The sequence below is a fragment of the Panulirus ornatus genome, chromosome 28 (assembly GCF_036320965.1).
Source record: "Panulirus ornatus isolate Po-2019 chromosome 28, ASM3632096v1, whole genome shotgun sequence".
NCBI classification, from domain to species: Eukaryota; Metazoa; Arthropoda; class Malacostraca; order Decapoda; family Palinuridae; genus Panulirus; species Panulirus ornatus.
Window position 1 is genome coordinate 3,380,425 of NC_092251.1, and position 22,109 is coordinate 3,402,533.

A 22,109-nucleotide genomic window follows, 5' to 3' on the forward strand; every position below is an offset into this window, starting at 1 on the left:
TATGCACGACATAAATGACAAAAAAAGAGAGAATAGTAGAATCAGAAAGCAGAGTTAGAGGAGCCGAGTTCTAATCAGAGCAAAGTTACCAGAGCAAAGTTTACCAGAGATAACAACAGAATTAGGATATCCCAAGTTAGCGACACAGAACTACCAACAAACACAGGCGTTGTTAATATTTGAGCTACGCTTCCTAATGTGGCACTGGCTTGAATGACCTCGCCTTTCCTCCTCTCTGGTCAAACTAACAGGTCATGTAGGTCATGCATTAGAAGACACAGCTCTCTCTGACCCTTCGTCTCATGCAGCGATGGACTCTCTCTTTCTCCTGCCTTGGCAATCGCTGAAGTAATTCCCCCGTAACGTCTTTCTCCATCTCTGCCTGTCTGTCTGTTTTAGGCTTGCAGAACCCCACTAATGCGTCGTCTCTTATGCGTTTCCATCCACATTCAACTCATATCCAAACTCACTTATCTTCGGGAAACTGTCAGCCAACATCTGCAGATTTTCGCTGAGTTCGTATTATCGACTACGGTCGAGTCTGCGATAAAACTCGTGCATCTTAGACCTCGCCCGATAAAAACGTACCAGAATTATAATTTAAAGATATCACAACTTCGATGATTCTTAGTAAGTCGGAAGGGTAATTCTGCGTCATGTTGCTTTGACGACAGCAGTTGTGTCTGTGTCGAGGTGATTAAAGCAACAGGAAATTATCCTTTTTATTTTGGACAGGAGAATTACAGGTAGGAAACAAAATGTATACTTTATGTAGTCGTTGCTTTTATTCGGCCGTATCCAGTAGAGTAGTGAAAGCACCTGTATATATATATATATATATATATATATATATATATATATATATATATATATATATATATATATATATATATATATGTGTGTAAGTTTTATTGATCAGTAGTCAGTAGTAAATTCCTCTCTCAGTGATCAGTGTCTATTAAAAGTTTCGTGATAATTCTTGTAATAAGAATAATGCTATGTTAAGCCACCCATATAGCTCAACGTATACTGATCTACTTTTCTCCTCCGTTGCTCCTTACTGTATGGCCGACAACTGACATAATGTATACATTGTATGCAAAGGTAGGTACTACCAGTACTGCTTTTAGGCAGAACACCCACCTAAAATTTTAGCCTTGTCATTGCTGTGGGGAGGTGTCAATTTATGCATGCTTGTGGCGGAAAAAGAAAGGGAAGACTGAAGATAACATATAAAGATTTTACTTCTGAGAATGACGAGTGACAGAAGCTCATCATATATCACGAAATTCTTGATTATGATGAACATTATGAAATTTGCATAACAAATACTTAGTCGCTAACACACTGGAGGGAACATACGACTTTTAGAGAAGCATAGATCACAGAAGAAAACATAAACCATCAAGAGACACTAACTAGTATCCGAAATATTGACTCAGTGAAACATAAACCATTGAAAGGGACATGGGTCATATAAATATAGAGTCAGCCAAGTATTGAATATAATTCGCTATAAGGAAAATAGGCCATAGAGAAATATTACGGGTTGTTAAAAGAAAAAGAGCCAAAGGAATGCAAACTACAAAGGGAAATATTGAACCACTGAAACATAAGTTACTCAGAGAAATATAAACACTGAAAGACATAAAACACCGAGGGAAACATAAACAACTCATAGAAACATGAAACATCAAGAAGTATAAACCACTGAGGGAAATAAAAGCTACTGAGGGAGACATAAACCACTAAAAGTATAAACCACTGAGAGAAACTTTAGCAACTCAGAGAGACATGAACCTCTAAAAGTTTAAACCACTGAGAGAAATCTGACCACTGAAACGTACACCACTAAGAAAAATATGAACCACCTGGAGCAGTATAAAGCACCAACGTAAACCGCAGACAGAGACATAAAACACTGACAGAAACCAGACTCTCACGAGTGGCAATTGTTTTTCTTCCTTTTGATTGACGGCATCTCTCTTTCTCTCTTCAGTTTCTCCATCGCTGAATCTTGCGGCGCCAGTGGTGGTGATAAGGAGAAGAAGAGTAAGAAATAAAAGAGAGAGGAGATTACAGAGAGAGAGAGAGAGAGAGAGAGAGAGAGAGAGAGAGAGAGAGAGAGAGAGAGAGAGAGAGAGAGAGAGAGAAGGAAGAGGTGGAGGCAAAGGAAAAGGGAGGAAAGAAGGAAAGGAAGATAGAGGAAAGAGAGGGATAGTGAGAGAGATAGAAAAAGGGTAAAAATGTGACCGTGGGAGTGTCGAAGGAAGAGTGATTTAAAGAATGTGCGTGGGAGGGAGAGATAAGAGGCGACCTTATGGTCCATGACGAGGTTATCTGCAGCAGGATAGTACTGTAGTGGTCTCAAGTTCCTAATCTTTAAAAGACGGAGATGCAAGAGGTGAAGCAGGGGAGTATTCCTCCTCACTCACCATTGCCACAGGCACAAGCATCCAAGCAGGAAAATCACCAAGATGGACCACCGTGTTGCATGGAGGTGGTGTACTGCCACGGAAATCTTTCATAAGATATGAACCCAAAGCAACGCGAGTCTTTGGGAAGGAGGCTCAGATGTAAAAACAACTAAAATCGATAGATTATACGCCTAAAAGAATTTGAATTATGTGTTTGAATTATTTTCTCCTTTGAAATGACCAGTTGACGAATGATTGATATAATGGAAGTATTTGTCAAGCTCTCATTTAAAGGTTTGGATATTCTTTGGAACTTTTGGTGGTAATTCTATTATTTATTTTGGTGGGAGTTCACCATTTACCCTGGTGTTGGTATAATAATTATTCTGGTGGTAGTTTATGGCTTATTCTGATCTTTATGGTGATGGTAATCTGCTCTTAGTGTTCATCCATCCTGTTACATGATTTTCATTGATCGTTCATTATTCTTTCTGGAAGCACACATCTTTTCAAGAAGCATATTAATTTTTTTTTTTTAAAGTAACACGACATCATTGCAAATATGAATACACCGAAATATTTAATTCCATTTACAGGACTAGTATCCTAACGCATTTTATTGGGGCTAGTTAATCTGGGACTAGGTATCACCATGTTGTTTTCTTTGGAATCAAAGCAGAAATTTCCAGAGAATCTGATGATATAATGATCATCGACTTCACAAAATTTCTTAAGGAGGAGAATGAGTGGACGACACGAATAGGGAAGAGGTGCAGGTTCTATAGAAGCTTCGGGGGCGATGGGGATTTTCTGAAATGTCTGGCAACTCATAGTAATAGGAAATCGTGTTGCCGACTCGTTGATCGATCAGGGGTATCGTGTGTTTGTGGTAAGGAGATGATTGGATAGTGCATACTACATGTGAATACACACACACAGACACACACTTACACACACACACACATACACACACACATATATATATATATGTATATATATATATATTTTTTTTTTTTCATACTATTCGCCATTTCCCGCGATAGCGAGGTAGCGTTAAGAACAGAGGACTGGGCCTTTGAGGGAATATCCTCACCTGGCCCCCTTCTCTGTTCCTTCTTTTGGAAAATTAAAAAAAAACGAGAGGGGAGGATTATATATATATATATATATATATATATATATATATATATATATATATATATATAGATAGATAGATAGATAGATAGATAGATAGATAAAAGGGTCCCGGGGCTTGAGGGTATGATTAGGTATAGATATACACATGAACCCCCCCCCCCCTCCTTCCTCTTGGAAAGACATGTACTTTCACACGTACTGAAATCCCCACACGTAGACACAGACACACGCTCGTATGTATACATAAACATAGTATATAAATATGTATGTAAGTATGCATGTATAGAAGCTCCATTTTAACGAGGTTTTGCTTTTATTCTATAAAGAAAAAATGTAACTGGATAATGAGCATCCGATTTTTAACTCGGATTTTTCTCTGAAATCCTTTCAAAACATATTGATGCTAATCGACCTTAAGATTAATGGCATTAAGATTTTTCTGTGTGTAATCCTGTGTGTGTGTGTCTGTGTGTTTGTGTGTGTGTGTGTGTGTGTGTGTGTGTGTGTGTGTGTGTGTGTGTGTGTGTGTGTGTTTTCTTCTCATTATTTTCTTATGAAATATCAAGAAAGAAATTTTGTCCATAAAAGTATTTCCCAGTATGAAATATCAAGAAAGAAATTTTGTCCATAAAAGTATTTCCCAGTATCTCAGTTATGGATAATCATATTTTCTGAGATGTTTTTCTTTTCCCTTTTTCTTTCGTTTTTGGCTATTTAGATATTTCTTAAAAGTTTAGCCATTACGGTTAATTCTTCGCTCATTTAGAGAGAGAAATTTCGTGCCCTCTGTCTGTCGCAGGGGCTGATGGAAACCCAGAGGGAAGAATTATAAATAATGAAATGTCTTTGCCTCCTTGGTTCTGAAAGGATTACTGAAACACATTTGCTTAATCAAAGATAGAAAATAATGACGTTAACAATCCAAACTTGATGAAAAAAAGTGTTCTGAAAACTGAGTAATAGATACACTTTTAACAGTGAATAAGAGTTACGCTGAACGTAGTCACAATAAGATGCACTTAATGACCACCACTGAGGGAAATGAATACAGTGAATAGCCGACTCTACCTATAGCTTTTAACTAACATTATATATATATATATATATATATATATATATATATATATATATATATATATATAGGTGTAGAGTTCAAGAACTTGATTTCTGCCTCCTTTCATTAAAGGATGGATTATGAACTAAAGTACAAGCTATAAGAAAAACCCATCGTCCAAATTGGTCATTCTTATTTTCCTTTAGCAATACTGTCGGGAGCCAGTCAGGCCCATGTACCAGAGAGCGAATTAATAATCTTGATCGCGAGCTTTGTTGACTTAATCAAATTGTTCTCGTGCCAGACTCCAGGAAAATCACATCAATCACCATTTCTCTCTCTCTCTCTCTCTCTCTCTCTCTCTCTCTCTCTCTCTCTCTCTCTCTCTCTCTCTCTCTCTCTCTCTCTCTCTCCCTCCCTCCCTCTCCCTGTCTCTCCCCTTTACACACACACACACACACACACACACACACACACATATATATATATATATATATATATATATATATATATATATATATATATATATATATATGTGTGTGTGTGTGTGTGTGTGTGTGTGTGTGTTTATGCGTGTGGATACATAGATATTCCTTTCCAAGAGATTTGAATTGGTTATAGATTTCTCTGTATTTTCACTTAGAATTAAATTTCCATATTACCATGTTTCATATATATATATATATATATATATATATATATCCAGTTCCAGCTCCAAGCTTTGTACCTTGTCACCGTTATTCAACAGTCTTCTAGTTTCTGTTCTTGACTTTATGTTCCAACATCAAAACTGACTTCATCTTTCAATAGCGTATTATACTGTCATCCTTTGATTTCGTGCTTTCAATCCGTGTTTGCTTTCATGTTTTGCACTCCTGTTTCCAGCTCAAGGTTCTGACTTTTCATCTCGTGCCCTCTGCTTTTGACGGTAATTCTACGAAGGTGTTTCACTGCAAGGATCTCTCTGAGTGCATGATAAGCCATTCAGAATATCCTTGTGTGCTGATCTTACCTATTACGGTAATGGGGTCCTCTTGACCATTGTGAAAATAGACTCTAGAACTGTTGTTATCAATGATAATCAACTTGACGCTCAATCCTGAATGGTCTCGTCACCTTTTCCTCAGACATGAATATCATATATCATGGAGAGCTGTTGGTCGAAGCCTCATTCTCTCTCTGTCATGGATTCTGGTAGAGTGAGAAAATTATTTTGAAAATAGATATACTGAAATATTTTGTCCTTTTCTATAGCGTTATATCGATCTTGTGTGACGCAACTTTGTCCTTATTCATGTAATGGACGATAGTACTTCTGTAACGCAACTGTAAACCAGTGATGCCCTCCGATGTAAACTTCCGGAGTAACGAGCGGTCCTCGCAAGTGTGAGCGGAGAGGTCTTTTAAGTGTGACTGCACAGGTCTGAGTGTGAGTGCAAAGCCCTTGAAGCGAGAGGTGGAGTACCGCGCCTGTGGTACTGGGTGCCTGCAGAAGACGTGCCTGACGAGGCAGCAGGCTTGTCCTTGAGAGGCGTCCCAGGCACGTCAGGACCCGGCCGGCGCACCTCACTAATGACCTCTCGTGCGGCACGGGCGTCCTTGGACGGGAAGTGGTCCGAGGTCCTACCACCCGAACGCAGGAAATGGTCACTCGTTCCTTCCGGGTATATTGATAATTGTTTGGCTAACTTGGGCTCTTGGTGTCGTCCCGGACATTTATCGTGTGCTGTGCAAATATGGTGAAGGTTTTATTTGAGGTTTATGTACTTGTTAACTACGACTTCTGGCAAGTTTCTTTTGGCAGTAGTTGTGCAGGTGAGGAAACCGGATTTTGCACCTTTTGGAATTTCGACAGTTTCAGAAAGACAACATTACGTTTTCTCTGGTGAGATAGTATTTACTTCGCTGATGAGGTGGAGAAGGTGCAGTCTTGGAATCCTCCAAGGGAAAACTTAAGGACTCTTTTCAACCAATTTATTTTCAGATCCACCAATACTATGAAACTGGTTCTGTCTTTTAGATTTTTTTTTCCTTTGCACTTACGTGAAGTCGAATTTTTCGCCACTCAAGTGGAGGATGCATCGACACAGAGCTCCACCTACGGGGACTTTGGAATATTACTGTATAAATGTCGCTTGTATAATCCATGCCATCTTACAGGAGGTCCATGTTCAGTCTTAGGTTCGTTCCTCAACCCTTCACGAATGTGCATTAAGGATCCAAATGCGTAACTGAGAAAGAACATTATCTCAACGTCCGACTCATTTAGATGAGAGAGGATAGAAGAACAACAGTCTTAAAACACTGGTATTATAAGGACCATTGTGGCTCGTGTTCAACTTGTTGACATTTCAGAGGACAAGTTGAGGCCAGCTCTTCTTCCGTTCACTCACCTTTCATACCTCCCTTCTCCTCCTCCTCCTCCAGATATTATCTTAGCGGCTTTAAGTCCCTGTAAAACATTGCCAAATAGGGGAGGATAAAAACACCACACATGATAAATAACGCGACTCGATATTGAGGTTGTGAGAATATTTTCGTTCTTGAAATTTCCATGCTGTGGGAATCGCCAGAGATAAGCGAAAGAGCATTTCGTGTGGATTTTTTTTTTCTGTCCTATTCATTTCAAGGGCACAACAAAGCCACAGAGGAAGCTCAACCCCTCAAAAAAAAAAAGACAAAAGATAATGACAGTCGAGCTTGCCATTCCTGAGAGCGCAAGGCGTCCTCCGCTCCCTCTCTCGTGTCACCTGCCATGCCCGTGGGCTGTCCTCTGAGGCTTCAAGATGGTAAGAATACAGGAGGAGAAACATGGCGAATAGAAGGAGGAAGAGGAGGAGGAATGAAATGAGTGTAGGCGAGAAAGGAGAAGAATTGATGGAAGAGGAGACAAAAGAAGGAAGCAATTAGTGACGTAAAAGGGAAATGAAAGGGAAAATAAGTGGATGTATAGGAAGAAGAATAAGGGAGTTGTTTTAGGATGGAAACCAAAAAGTATCTATACTGACAGGAAGACAGGAATGATAAACATGACTTCCACAACGACCTGGTCAATAGGAGAGCAACACGACACCTTGGGGCAACACGGCTGTTAAAATCTCTCCCCGTAACACAGAGAGTAATTGCATATAATGATCACAATGAGTAGTTACAAATAGTAATCGCATTACTTTCAGCAAAAGGTAAAAGAAGAAAAGTAGTGATATCACTGTGATAAGTTGACTCAGTTAAGAAGAAAGGAAATTTGGAACACCTGCAGATAATTGACAGAAAGAAACAAATGAACATCAAACCGAATGGCACAAAAGAGAAAGAAGAAAAAGAAGAGAACTTAACATAAAAATATCCGCAACATAGAAAAATAGAAGCTGTGCAGAAGAAAGACAGGGAGGAGGTAGGAACTGAGATGGAAGATGATTGGTAAAAACCAATCGAAAATGCGACCAGTAGAGGCGATGGCTGCATGGCGATCAACAGAGAGATCATCCCTACGGTGAGATCCATTACGGTTTTTACGCGCCATTTTTTTTTCCTTTCTCCTCCGCTACTCAACAAACACTCCAGAAAAAAAAAAAATATTCAGCCAGCGTCAAGGGCCGCATGAACTGAGATTTTTTTTCATCTCGGTGGTATTGTTATGTCTCACTTTCTTCCTCAGTTTAAACGTCTGTGACTTTATATACATACACAAGAGTGTGTCTGTGAAGTTTGTGTTTACCGAGACGAGAGTTTAACACTCGTGTTGCCCGCCCCGTGTCCTAACATTGCATATATATCTATATATATCACGTCTTTACTCCTTTGTGTATGCACACACACACAGACACACACACCCACACACACCACACATACACACACACACACACACTCACACACTCACACACACACACACACACACACACACACACACACACACACACATACACACACACACACACACACACACACACATATAACAGCCTGAGCCAATTGCCTGTTTCCCGACTACCTCCGAGAGGAGGATGAACAACTGGGTTGAGTTTGGGCCGAATCGTAAGAGGTAGGAAGGAAATCTATTCACTCAGCTCTACCCAAGGTCTTCTCTACTTATATATATATTTTTAGGCTGATTAGAATTAATCAGTTTTGTCTATTTTACTTGGAAATGCTCAGGAAATTTCATTTGAAATTATATTTTCAACCACCTCGCCTCAAGAACCTGAAAATAAATTACAATGTTTACATTTCTGAAAATGGAATTTTTTTACAAGCTAATAATTTCCTTAATGCATTCATACAAGAACTAATTAAACAACTAATTAAAACCAAAGCGTATGATGGTGGTTGAAGCCGTCTCTCTCTTTTTTCTTTTTCATGTAATGAATTAAAGTCAGGAATGTATCTTTAACGCTTTTGGCCAGATATAATAAAGGGTATCACAGCTTTGATCACTCCTGGGTATATCAGGCAAAAACGAATTTCACCGAGTCTTACTATCGAACGCGCAAATATAACACCATCTTTCTTTCCAAAGCTGAATTTGAAGTGAACTTGAAGCTGTGTGATTTTTTTTCCTCATCACCATTCTAATAGAATAAAACGCCCCTCCACCCCCTAGATATATTCAGGAAATACCTCTTTTAAAAGAGTCCTTTTTAAGACCAGAGTAAGCCAAGCATAATGACTCGACCGTTTCCCCTGAAGGGCCGGACGTTCCTCGAGTGAAGCAATCGCCAGTCATGTTGGTCGCCAGGCTTGACTCGGCCTCTCACAGCCACAGAATCACTGACCACCAGAGCCACAAGGCTGCTCCAGGGGCAACAGAAGCCCCATGCGACGGAAGTTGCCACAGGCAGCCGTGCGAGACGAAGAAAAAAATATCAGAGCATCGCGATGACTACAGATGCCCGACTTTTTGTGAAGTGTATCTCTCAGTCTCTCCACCAACAGCGGACCACCGCGGGGAATCTTTTTTGTACTTCCAGGCCTGAAACACCGTTTTAAAATTGTTCATTATTATTCTTTCCATGATGATTCAGACTCTTTACCCTCAAACCAATTTCTCTTTACCCTCGAAACAGTTTCTGCAGAAAAATTAAAGATTTAGAGGTTGAATTTTTTTTTTTATTAGTGATATTCCAAAGAATGAGGTATAAATGATGCCTTTACCCTTGACTTTCAAGAAGAGGAGAATCATTATTAAAAAAAGAAAAAAAAAAGAAAAAAATGGCAATGAATAGGGTTTTCAGCAAAAGTAAAAGAAATAGAACTCTCATTACATTTTACGCTGATTAAGGAAATGTTCTTCCCCTCTGTATATGTTAACGATGTTAAGCATTTGGCTGACCATCCCTGGCAATACTATGGTCTTCTCCCTTAATTATGTCAGATGGAGAGAAAAAAAAAAAGGAAAGCAGCTTCTTCGTGAGGTAATGTATGGTATTGTTCCTCCGCTCCTGAGTCGGGTCGGAGTCTGTGATGATACCAGTGTAAACGAATGCGTCTTAACTAACCTCAAAAGGCATGCGCTTCTCCCAGGACCAGTGCAGGTGTTCGCATACCTTTCTCAACGTCCAAAGAGAATCATGCTCACCTCCCAACCTCTCACGAGGTCCTTGCCCATCGCTAAGTATTTCAGGACGTCCGAACTCCTCTTCCTCGTTGTCTCAGTTAACCCCCTAGTTCACACCATCGACGTATTGGAAACTGCGTTTGCCGGACGGAGCATCTTAAACAGCTTGTATAAACTTCTAAGTTTCCCAGATGATGTGTATCTCTCCCCACCACACCTCAGTTTGGTCCACGCTCCTTTCCCAGCGTCCGAGAAGGTCATCTCGTCGTCCCCGCCCGAGGGAGGCAGGTGCGTGCCTCTGCTGCAAGCGACGGGGAAGTGTCTCGGACCGAAGTGTTTGTCTAGCCAACACTCGGCCGCCACTCTGGGAGAGGCGGTGGTCACGACGCTCGTCACTCTCCCAGTAGAACCCCCTTTATATCTCGTCATGTTTATTTGTCTTTGATCCCAAGACAATGCGACGGAGTCCTTGAGGCCGACCCTCGAGAGTGACCCAGCGTTGGGAGGAACGGCTCTCCAACATCTGAAGGAGAACTTCCACCCCTGCAGCCATAACACACCAAGTATTTGAGTTATTACACCAGGCTAACCGGAGACTCGGACGGCACAATTACCCTCAGGTTAACGAAACAAAAGGTGCACCTTAAGAAGGCCTGTGAGACTGGTTATCTAAAGGAGGAAGAGGCACAAAGGGAGGGCAAACAACGGCCGACTCCATTCTGGTTTGGCGTACACGTTACTTCATTATAATAATCCCTAAGAGATTTTCGACCTGCTAACTCAACAAAGAAAATGAAAAAAAAAAAAAAAACGCTTAATGATGGTCCAGTAGCGCCGCCATGACGGATGACACTATTGTTAATCCCTGAATTATGCTGAGTACGGACCCAGGAGGCCAGGAACCCATTTCATCACAAAACTCGTGAAATTTTATATCCCGTTTTGCTTCATAGTTTCCCTCGTATACTCTTACCATCAGAACGCCTCTACGTATTACTTAGGACCTTTTGATCGACGCTTCAAAAGTGTCTTCATGTTCCAAAAATGTTTTCCATAAATCCTCACCTGGAATGATGTGGCGAGATGAAGGCTCTTGCTGGTTAGTTGGCGTTCGCCTCTTGTCTTGCCAGAGATTCTTGGCGTACCGCCCCCACACCACACAACGCCCCCTTACCACCCCCCATCCCCGACTTGTACTCACCGTAATGGCATGAATAGTCAAAATCCCGAGGAGATCACCTGGACGCCGAAGCAAGCGAAACACGCCCTTGGTCACCTTGTCCAGAAATTTTATATTATCGTTTGCCCCACACGTGACGAGGTGTCAGTGTTGTCTTCACTTCCGAACCCCACGGGCAGGGGGTGGATGAGTCGACCTTATAGGTTGAGCCTCCAAGGGTGAAAATCTTACTCCTCTCCATATCATTACCACCGGAATCAGATTACTTACCGGGATTAAGGTTCTTGGCGCAATTTCTACTGATTGATGAATAAACAGTGAGAGGTGACATCACTTGCGGGAGGGGAGGGGGTTTGGAGCCACCTGCTACCCACAACACACACACACACACACACACACACACACACACACACACACACACACATGAATGCCACACATCCCGCCTCATCAGTGCCTCACATTCCGCCTCATCCGCTTGGGGGCAAAGAGTTAAATCGCTATCCACAACAAACATCTCTTTAGCACCATATACTCTGCCTCATCACTGACTCAAACTTTTCAGAGGTCTCCGCTTTATCAGTGACAGACGAATCTTCTCAAATCCACCAGCATTCCTTTCCCATCCATCACTCCCTCCCATCACAGTGAAACCCATCACCACCATCCTTTCTTATCCATCATCACAATCCATCACTATCACAGTCAACCACACCATTCCCATTCTTTCCCGTCCATCACCCGTTTCATCACCATCACCGTTACAGCAAACTACAACATCAACATCCTTTCCCGTCCATCATCCATCCCATCATCATCACAGTCAACCCCAACCTTACTTCGGTGACCTCACCTTTCCCACGTTTGGCAGCTTTACCCACAGCACAGGAATGATGGAGGTTCATGGGAGTAGTTTATTATTCTGCGAATCAATTATTCGTGTTAGTTCCGTGTTTAGCATCCCTCATTAACCCCTTAAAAGGTCACATTAAAAAAGAAATCGTGGGAATAGTAGTCCAAACTTTGATTAGGGCTCAGGGTGTGTGTGTGTGTGTGTGTGTGTGTGTGTGTGTGTGTGTGTGTGTGTGTGTTCAATATATATATATATATATATATATATATATATATATATATATATATATATATATATATATATATATATATACACGTTTCTTCATTTTTTTTTCAAATTTATTGACATCCAATTCCAAGAAAAGAGGGTTTCCTGAAATGGTTCGATCATTCGGCCACTCCACAATGTTTTGGGTATTCGTCACGCATACATTTCCAGCAGTTTCTCTTAGTTTATGTTCGGATCACTGTTCCAGACTAGAATTTACTTGGAGAGAGTGAGAGAAGTGAAATTGGTTTTTCAGATCGGATTCGATGCTTTAGTTTTGGTGAAATCGAGAAATGTTCTCAGAGTTCTGGTTGGGAAAACTGTATTTACACACACACACACACACACACACACACACACACACACACACACACACACACATAGTTTTACATTGAAGAAAGTACTACAGATGTTCTCTACATAAAATAACTCTCCGTCTGAACCATAACTTTTACATCATAAAGTTCTACTCTTAAAACTGTTTGAACATTAGCACAATACTCATCAGACTGCATATCGTAAAAAGAATATGATTGCGTGTTTTTGCATAAGGGATACATACAGATTTTTTTGTACAACGAAAGGGTAGGAAATACGAATAGATTGCTACTGTCCCTCCAGGAGCTCGGGATCTTTGCCATGCAGACAACAGTGTGTTGGAAAGTCTCCTGGTAATGGAGGCATGGAATGTCAATCCCCAATCAAAACAGGAGGCGATGGAGATTACCGCCTAACAGGAATCACCCAGGCAAGAGCTGTAGGGGGTGGGGGGGGGGGGGGGGTTAGTATGCTAATGCTTCGGCAGCTGCGTTTATCTTTTCGGCTCTGGTCATTTAACAGCTAATGGTGTCGCACTCCGGACGACGGTATTTGCACATACACTTGTGTATTTGAATGCAAGTTAGGCAGCGTGCATGCGTGAATGCATGCCAATCGGAGCACACACTCCCGTTTATTAGAATTGATTTTCCATGCTGGCAGCTTTATGAATGCAGATGAAACACACACACACACACACACACACACACACACACATACACACATACACACAGAGGTTTAACACATAAACAGCCAAAGACCCCACAGTCTAGTAACTGATAATAGAATATATTTCTCAATATAGGAGCAACACATTTCCTTGCGCAGATAACGGCAAATGGAGGTGCTTGAGCTGTGTTGCCAAGCAACCTGTGTAGAGAATTATGTCCAGAGTTCCCAAAGGTATAGCAAGGTTTCTTAAGGAGGTGTCAAATAAGATACTTTACAAGATGTAAAATTCGATCGGCTTTTATGCAAAGTTTAGTTGCATATACATCTCGTGTGCTTTGGATAAATGTAAAACACACACACACACACACACACACACACACACACACACACACACACACACACACACACACACACACACTCTCTCTCTCTCTCTCTCTCTCTCTCTCTCTCTCTCTCTCTCTCTCTCTCTCTCTCTCTCTCTCTCTCTCTCTCTCTCTCTCTCTCTCTCTCTCTCTCTCTCTCTCTCTCTCTCTCTCTCTCTCTCTCTCTCTCTCTCTCTCTCTCTCTCTCGAAACTGTGGCTCACTCTTCTCTTCCCTAACCCATCGTTCCTTTTCAACATCCTCTCATTCCTTCCCTGAATTTTTGCCCATTTCTTTAGATCTGGAGACATGCCCCCTTTGTCCAACTCTCTCCTCATCTTTAGGCCCATTTCCCCCGTCCTCTGCTGTTCCACATTTTTCACATTCTTGCCTTTTGTATTTGTTGCCTTTCTCTCCTTTGCCTGTTTTCTCTCGTTGTTCATCTCTCTCCCAGAGGAGCATTCTTCCCACCGTCCAAGCATGAAGCTTGAAATTATCCCTGGCTTTAACTTCCTTCTCCTGACGGAGACCTTAGATACTTTTCACCCGACTTATAATTCCTTTCTTGATACACAACTAGATCAGGTTTCTGATTCGTTTTTAATTCAGATATCTAGGGCTAGTCTTTCTTCTCCGTACTGTAGTCTTCCCCCTCTCTTCTCTCGTTCCTCTTTTGTTAAGTCTTGACACCTCTCTGTCCGTCGTGCTCTTCCATCCGCCACACCACCACCACCACCACACTCTCCAAGCAACAATAGCAGTCAAAGGTTTTCCATTCTCATGTCTGGTCCACCTTGACAGCTGCATGTTTCCTGTTCTCCTCGTCTCTTATGTCAATATTTCTCTGTCATTGTGTCTTCAACCAATACTCTCATCACTCACTCATTCTTTTCATTTCCCTTACCAATACTTTCATCGCTCACTCATTCTTTTCATTTTCCTTTCTCATTTTATAATTTTTAAGTTCGTCCGTTCTTCTTCACACAACTTAACTAACCACTACCCATTTATTTCCGTCCTTTTATCATTTTTTTCTTCATTTCATCCCATGGGGATCTGGCACCTTCCCTTATAGATTCCAACGACCACAGATTACTAAGAGACTCATTACTCAAAGTCATTCCTCAGTGGCAACACCCCACACTTAATTTTCCGTTTTTTTATGTTTTTCTTCTTTTTCTTCAGCACAGTAGGCCGACTTTATTCAATTCGAAACAACAAAGGCACAAACGACGGCTCGGGGATATTGAAGTCGACAAACCATTCACCTTAAGTTAGCGGCAAAGTCTGGCATTCAGCTACCATCTACAGCTGTCGCCAAGGTTTTTCTTATCTCTTTGTCTGAGAACTTGGAATTCATTTCACATTTACGAAGAGAGTAATTTCCCTTTAGAGAAATTGATTGCAGAAGGTGATCACATTACGAGTGATAACACGAAGAATGATTTCCACTTGTAAGTTTAATGTAGCGTTTGAAAAATCTTGTGTGACTTGATACTGTAATTAAAGAAAAATACAATTTATAGGTACATTAGAAAACGTATCCAACAGTTGTAGGAGATCATAATGATAATCATTATTTTTTTTTTCATTCCAGCTTGGCTGATTCTTGAATCAAGATTGTTTCAGTTGTTGACAATTTGTGTATTTCTGTTTTCCTTTTCTGTCGTTGGTAAAGCAGAATCTTTTGATATATAATTTCGGATTTTCATGATTTACGAATTCGTGTTTTTTTCTGTCCCTGTTTATTGATGAACTTATATATTATCCTTCGCTATTAAAGTTTCGATGGTTTTGCTCGTTATTGTTGATATAAGAATTTACATACTTTTCTCTCGGTGCTGATTACCAATTCCAGTTTTTACTCTCGTTGGTAATTTATGACCAGGTTTTGAATTTTATTTATTTATTCATTTTTTTGACTTTTGGTTGATACCGACGTACGATAAACGGCGATCGACACGATCATCTCACGATTGTACCACGAGCACGAATTTGGTCCAGAGAACAGATGGTGTGCGTTGTGGGTTCTGTGTACCCATGTACAGCTCATACAGAACATCATTAACTGTTTTGTTGAAATCCAACGATGTAGTGAGGGGCAGAAATTGCTAATGATTATTTTAAAGTGTTGTCTTCCTGTTTCCTTCTGTTTTTGTCTTCTTCTTCTTCTTCTTCTTCTTCTTCTTCTTCTTCTTCTTCTTCTTCTTCTCCTTCCTTTCTTCATTTTTTCTTTTCTTCCTCTTTTTCTTCTTCCTTTCTTCTACAGTGTTTCCTTCGTTTGGTTTTCATTTTTCATTTATTTATTCTTATATATATTTCCTCTTGTGCATTTTATAATTACCTGTAATTTTTCCAAAGATCTGGCTCTCTCCTACACACACAAGATATATCACCGAGGCAAGCAATTATCATTTTTCACTCGTATAACTCATAAACTCACTTTCTGAATTATGTAAGAAATTCGTATGGGTTGAATATAAGCTTGGATTCATCCCATTAGTTTTGCGTAATGGGAAATTAAATGGGGGAATCACCACAGGACCTCCAACTTGCAAGAAAGTATGACACCGTCCGTCAGGGATTACGGTGAGGACATGGTAGGGGTGGTGGAATGTCATGGTAGCTATGGTTGTGAAGTGTTTGTGGTAGTCTGAGCATATTGCTGCTAGGCAAGATTATGAGGAGGTGAGGAGGTATGGTAAGGATGATGGTCCATGGTAGTGAGTATATGATAGGGGAAGTAGTTAGTCTTGGATGTGGGGGAAGGCCATATTGAGTTTGGTCATTATTGTGTTGATTATGAAAGGAGATATGTTGTTTTTCATAATCGATATTGTCTGCATATCCTGATTCCTGGAGCGGGCTGTGACTGGAAGCCTCGTCCTTTTGACGTAGGTATACACCCTTGAGTTGATATGGCTTCGGCTTTATTCCGTTGTTAGATTTTTCCATTTATGTGTTACATAGATGAGTCTGTCACACATCTCATGAGAATGTTCGTCATTTTCAGAAAACTAACAAATGACAACTTTAAGATTGCAATGAGTGAAATAATCGTTACAATTACGCTGGGTTAAGTTTGTTGGGATTCTGTTTCAATGGAAATATTACGAGAGCATCACCACATTCCTCTCATCAATATGATGATGATTACAAAACTCGTCAGTTACTGCTGTCAGAGTGAAAGCTTGTAACGTGTTTCCAAGCTGTGACTTTCGTAAATAGCGTCTGACAGCCCGAGCTTTGTCATGGTATTGGAAATTCTCATCAATCATCTTATCAGAATAAACTGCAGGCTGGGGATGTAAGAATTCTTGCGTTAGATTTTGAGAAAAGAAGATTGTATTCATATATTCTGTTGGTACCTGCTCTTGTTGTAAGACGGCTCGAAGCAAAACCCCGGAAAAAAGCCAGATAAATAGATTTCTCCCGGATCCTCGTTTGCTCAAGCCATATTAGCTTTTTGTACGTTTGTTCTTCTCAGCATGGAGAATGTTTTAACCCTAGAACTTCCTCCTGTTGGTAATGAAATGAAAACACCTGTTGTCTCACGTTTTGCATCTTCATCTCTAAGTGCCGTGAATATATGATATTACGGCCATTAGGAATGAGGAAAGTTGTGACCAGATATTCAGTGTATATATATATATATATATATATATATATATATATATATATATATATATATATATATATATATATATTCATACTATTCGCCATTTCCTGCGTTAGCGAGGTAGCGTTAAGAACAGAGGGCTGAGCCTTTGAGAGAAATCCTCACATGGCCCCCTTCTCTCTTCCTTCTGGAAAATTTAAAAAAAAACGAGAGGGGAGGATTTCCAGCCCTCCGTTCCCTCCCCTTTTAGTCGCCTTCTACGACGTGCAGGGAATACGTGGGAAGTGTTCTTTCTCCCCTATCCCCTAGGGATAATGTATATATATATATATATATATATATATATATATATATATATATATATATATATATATATATATATATATATATACGTACTCTTAAGTCATTTACATTAGCATTAGGTTAGGTGCGGGATGAAATCAGTCTCTAGTGAGTGACATATATGTTCCCAGAGGTGATGCCTAATTCCTGCTTCATCCATTTAGTAGTCTACTGTGTGACCTCGTCCTCATCTCTTAGGGTCCATTTCGTCTGCCCTCTGCGCACGTCCCTCATTCAGAGTTTATGTTTGCCTGTACTGACGTAGATTTTTAGTATTCATAAAGACATTACTTACTTGCCTCTTATCCCTCTGCCTCTCTTCCACTCTCATTTCATATAATTCGTACAAAAATACAAGAGCCATATAATTCCAACACAAAGGTACAACACAGACGTCCCACCCTAAGGTGCTCCCCCATTCACTGAGCGTGATTCAAAAATGTTTCTCTTGTATAACCTTCATTTTTATCTTTCCCCACAGACCCATCCAGTCCCGTGACTGACGCAAATTGATTTACACATCCTCTTTGGTGGTAAGATGCTTCGAGAGACCTATTACCTCTCCATCCCTACTTCCTTCTTTTCATCCTGTCATCATGCTTTTATTGAGTCCTCACAGCTAGTCTCCTTTGCCGGGTTTTTCTTTTTTCTCGTCTCGTTGGACCACTTTTAACAGTAGAGAGCTTGGAAAGATTTGACGCTCTTATCTACAGTCTAGAGAAGGGCTTGTTTTCCCTTGCATCTTTCATTTCTTTATTATTCTGTATTATCATTCTCCTATTGAATACTGTACTGGGTTGTACCTCTTGACTCTTAGAAATCCTTCTCTGTGGTTGTGATTTTCGTTTTCTTCTTTCTAACTGGATAAGACATCCCAACACTTTATTATTCAACACAATCTATATTAAAGTTAAAAAGAAAAAAAATCGAGTAAGACGGACGTAAGATAGTGTCCAGAAGGGTCAAAAATTGATCTATACAGTCTCACCAATACTAATTTCTACCCATAAATATTTGATATACAGGATGTCTGTACATTACTTTTAGAGAGAGAATTTATGGACACCCCCATGCAGTTGTGTGGCTTTAGAGATATACACACCAACATTTCTCCATTTCGTTTTCAACTTTTGGTTAATATGATTACATATCCTTTTCCTTACGGAGGCTCATGTCTCCCGAAATTGTAATTACAAAGATTTTTCCGTTCCTTAATCACATATTCATGGAAGATGTATTTCCAGTTAGAGTCTTCCAGAGCCTCCCTTCACCCAACTTGAATCACAAGATTGTGATGAAATTTGGTTCCAGTCTTTCTTCCTTAAAACTCTATATCCTGCCTATACCAACCCCCCTTAATCATGTACTGTCTTTCCCTTTTTCCCTACATGGGTGATTGAGAGAGACATCATGAGTTCTCCGGATCGATACCCTTAGAAATATAGTGGGAACTATTATTCAGAAATATTGTGGGAACAATTATTCGTAGATTAAGAGAACTCCTTCGCATTTTCTTCTTCCTGGTACACCTTTCTCTCTTCTTGCAATTAGTCTAAAGGGATAATGAATCTTATGATGTCAGTTATACATTACCTTTTTCTCCTTTTTCGTTCACGAGGAACATAGACAAAATAAACCGATGATGCTAAATGTATGTATGTATGATTACACTTGTAGACAGATAGACAAATAGACAGATGGATTTAGATATATATAAATGTACATACATGTTTATGTATGCATATATATATATATATATATATATATATATATATATATATATATATATATATATATATATATTTTTTTTTTTTTTTTTTTTTTCTATTATACTTTTATACTGTTGACGAGGTAGCGCAAGGAAACAGGCGAAAGAATGTCCCAACCCACCCACATACACATGTATGTACATACACGTCCACACACGCTCTTATACATACCTATACATTACAACGTATACATATATATACATACACAGACATATTCATATATACACATGTACATAATTCATACTTGCTGCCTTTATTCCTTCCCGTCGCCACCCCGCCACACATGAAATGACAATCCCCTTCCCCCGCATGCGCACGAAGTAGCGCAACGAAAAGACAACAAAGGCCACGTTGGTTCACAATCTCTAGCTGTCATGTACAGTGCACCGAAATCATCGCTCATATATATATATATATATATATATATATATATATATATATATATATATATATATATATATATATATATTTATATATATATGATCATGGGCTACAGTCGCTGTGAGCACAAACACCCTGAGCACCACCCTAAAGAAAATTACAGGAAGCCCAACAAGAACGGAGGATGAAGATGCGCTGAAGAAGGCTCAAGAACGGGGGGAGTGAGGGTGATGGGGGGTTTGGAGCCGTGAAGATGGTTTAGTCAAACTTGGTTTGTGGAGAAGTTGCTCTCATGCGGCCCCAGGTGACGTGCTCAGCAGGACGCAGATCTTCTTAACTTCGACAGACGAGCCGGGGACGTGTCGAAACAAGTTTAAGACTCGCTGGCAACATGTGGGCCCTCGGCGTGAGCGACGCCGTGGGTGAAATGCATTTACAGGCGTGGGTGGGTAGAATGGGTGTGGGGGGGGATAGGGAGGAAGGAAGGAGGAGGAGGAGGAAGGGTGAAGATGGATGAATGAATTATGAAAGGCAGCCTTAGAAATAGAGACAGAGGAACGGGGAGACAAAAGAGAGAGAAACAGAGACAGATAGACTTAAAGATAGATAGATAGATAGATAGATAGATAGAGAGAGAGAGATAGAGAGAGAGAGAGAGAGAGAGAGAGAGAGAGAGAGAGAGAGAGAGAGAGAGAGAGGTAGTAATATCATGCTGTCTTAAGATACTGCAGAAAGTTATGTCTGTAGATAAGTAAATGATACAATTTCGTACGTTTCAGTTAGCAGTCATGATCAGTTTAATAAATAAAATAAACTTCCCGTCTATAAAGCTAAATAAAAACGATCCCGAGAGTATCAAGTCTTTCTATATTGATGAATAGTTATCATGTGATCAACGTAGAAAAAGAATCTAACGCTAGGCAAGACTCGCTTATACGTATCAGGAAAGAATGTAATTGAAGTCTCTCCATTTATAGCTACGATAAAACAACGGTTATCCTCTATAACTTAACACTCAACTTCATTCTAACAGAAACAGATTAGTTTTAATAGCCCTTAGTACCCACATTGTGACAACAAAAAGTCCCAGGTCGCGAAATTTTATTTATTTACTTACCAGATCATAGTTGAGTTTTACAAAATAATGTTACAAAACAGGAAGTTTGCTGTCAGTAATTCTCTCTCTCTCTCTCTCTCTCTCTCTCTCTCTCTCTCTCTCTCTCTCTCTCTCTCTCTCTCTCTCTCTCTCTCTCTCTCTCGGGAAAGAAAAATAACAGAAGTGAGGGGTTGAGAAAGTAATACAACTGCCTCCTGCCTATATTGCTTGTACACTAACATAGGGAAAGAAACCCGGCTCTCTCCTTGTCTAACTCTGCCCAAGATTAAATAACTTTTGTGCTGCCGTTGGCAGCTCAAGGATGTGCCGTTATGGTGTCTGTTTCTTTACCTACGCCGCTAAATTTTAGAACCCTTTTGCCATCTCATATCTTTCCAAATAACTACGTAACTACTCCTTTTTAAAAGATAGGATTTCTACTTCCTTCAAAACTTTAAGAACAGTTTTCCTCGTCCTTCCTCATTTTTCAATTTGTTCCTTCTTTTATCATTTTTCATTAACGGTCTAGCCTCAAAGAAGTCCTTTTATCGTGAATAATGCCCTCGACGTAAAGAAAAAGCAAAACAGAAGTCAGTAAATTCTCTTCGTGTTCATGAATGAACCAACTGGCGACACGTAAGTTTAATCTCGCACCAACAAACAGTCAGTTTATCCTTAACTGTGATGATCCTTTTTGGCGTCTACCCTTGACGGTGATGATCCTTCCTGGTGTTTGCTATAGACGGTGATGATCCCTGTTGGCGTTTACTCTTGACGGTGATGATCGTTGTTGGCGTTTACTTTTGACGGCGTTGATCCTTGCTCGTGTTGTTGACCCTTTCACAACGTTCTTTAAACAGCTGTTAAACTTTATTTCAGCTTTTCACACTCGGCTGAACTACTGTAATGTTTTGGTATGGTGTTTGTCGAGCCATTTGCAGGTGGGATTAACCAGAGCAGTGTTTGGCTCGGTCCTTCTCTTTAAAGAATGAGCAACATTTATTGATTTTGACCACAAAAGTTGCCAACGTGTGTGTGTGTGTGTGTGTGTGTGTGTGTGTGTGTGTGTGTGTGTGTGAGTAAAAAGAGAACGGA